Here is a 1,480-nt window from a genome sequence, read left to right as displayed (position 1 = left end):
ATTTTAGACAATGAAAACTGGACAATGAAAACTGAAGCTTGCTTTTTGATTTAAAATAACAAATAAAACAATACTGAAACGATATACATAAAATACAAACAACTAAAATCATTTATATATAAATATCAACTATTGATTAAAAAACAGGATATTAAAATATATAATATATATAACTTAACAATGGGAAAATGGAGAATCATACAGGATAGAAAAGAAAAAGTTGTTGAGGAATCTCTGTTCCTTTGGGACTACAGAGCAAAGAGATTCGATTAGTTTATGACCATGTTTTATGTTCAAGTAATTAATAGTTTCTTAATCTAGCCAAATAATGTTTTTAATACTTTTTATTCGAGGCTATGGATGAGTGAACGTGTTGAGCCATAAGCATAGCATACTTGTGTCAAAAGTAGTGCTGGTTTGAATCGGGACTTTTATTTTGGAATAAATATCAACTTTTTTTGTCTTATTACTCCCTACCTGGTCATTTCTGACATACAGAGTTTATCTAGAGGAAACCTACCAATTTTAAACCATGGTGGGAAAGTAAAATTTTCATTTCATAGGACAGCCACACAATAAAAGTAAACCCTCCCCCCCAGATTGAATTTGAACTGGCATCAAGAATAATGCCTCAACTCCCCCTGCTAGAAACGCCCCAGTATAAATCTCAACTTTCCCATTCTGGCTAAAGTAGGTTGGACATAAATTAATATGTCAGAACTAATGAAAAATAATCAGAGCGATGTGCTCAATGAAATTGAACTGCCAACTCACGCCATAGTACATTGCATGAATGAAATGAAATAAAAATCAATCTTTATTCTGTGACACTTGGTATCCTAAGAATAAAAATGTGGAATAGTTTTAGCAGATTTTATCTGGCTACATTAACTTTTGAATATGATTAAATGAATTTATTACAATATTTAAATAAAATAAAATATGAATAAAAATACATATTTATTCATGCTTATATTATTCACAAGTTCACAGAAGTTTGATGGTCTAGGAGATAAATAAATAGTTGGAGTTTGAATGAAGTTAAGGAGGAAGCTTTACGAATGGATATAGGTAACTCCTAAGATGCTCGAACAGCAAAGGAGGTGGTTTTATACCTTCGGATATGAAGATTGGTAGGTTGGGATTTTATGTTTAATAGGTTAATGGATGGTAGGGTGAGGAGGTCAACGATATAGGAAGATTTTTATTTTTTTATTATGGATTGATATATAAATGTGCCAAGGAGGTATTGTTTCCGGAGCCAGCTTTGCTGGAATAGAAATATGAGATATGAGAACGCCTGGGAATACCAAAAATGAATTTTATAAAGTAGTTCATTAGTCTTTTTAGTCTCTTTTCAATGGATAGTCCTCCATACACTAGGCATCCATAGTCAAAATGTGAGGAAATGAATCATGTGATCATAGGAGCTGTCCAGATTGAGATGGTTTTTCAAGTTACTAGGGAAATGTGGCAATTC

The 1,480-nt window shown here is 32.0% G+C and overlaps 1 protein-coding gene across 1 annotated transcript in view; it reads right to left on the bottom strand.

Moving 5' to 3' along the window:
- Window positions 1–1,480, bottom strand: part of LOC106677064 (rab GTPase-binding effector protein 1) — a gene marked incomplete in the record, with an annotated part of 26,305 nt that overhangs the window by 7,246 nt on the left and 17,579 nt on the right.

This window comes from Halyomorpha halys, unplaced genomic scaffold, assembly GCF_000696795.3.
Source record: "Halyomorpha halys isolate HHAL.00 unplaced genomic scaffold, Hhal_1.1 Scaffold85.1, whole genome shotgun sequence".
In the NCBI taxonomy this organism is placed as follows: domain Eukaryota; kingdom Metazoa; phylum Arthropoda; class Insecta; order Hemiptera; family Pentatomidae; genus Halyomorpha; species Halyomorpha halys.
Note: the sequence above shows the minus strand (reverse complement) of the source record. Positions and strands in the feature narration are given on the sequence as shown.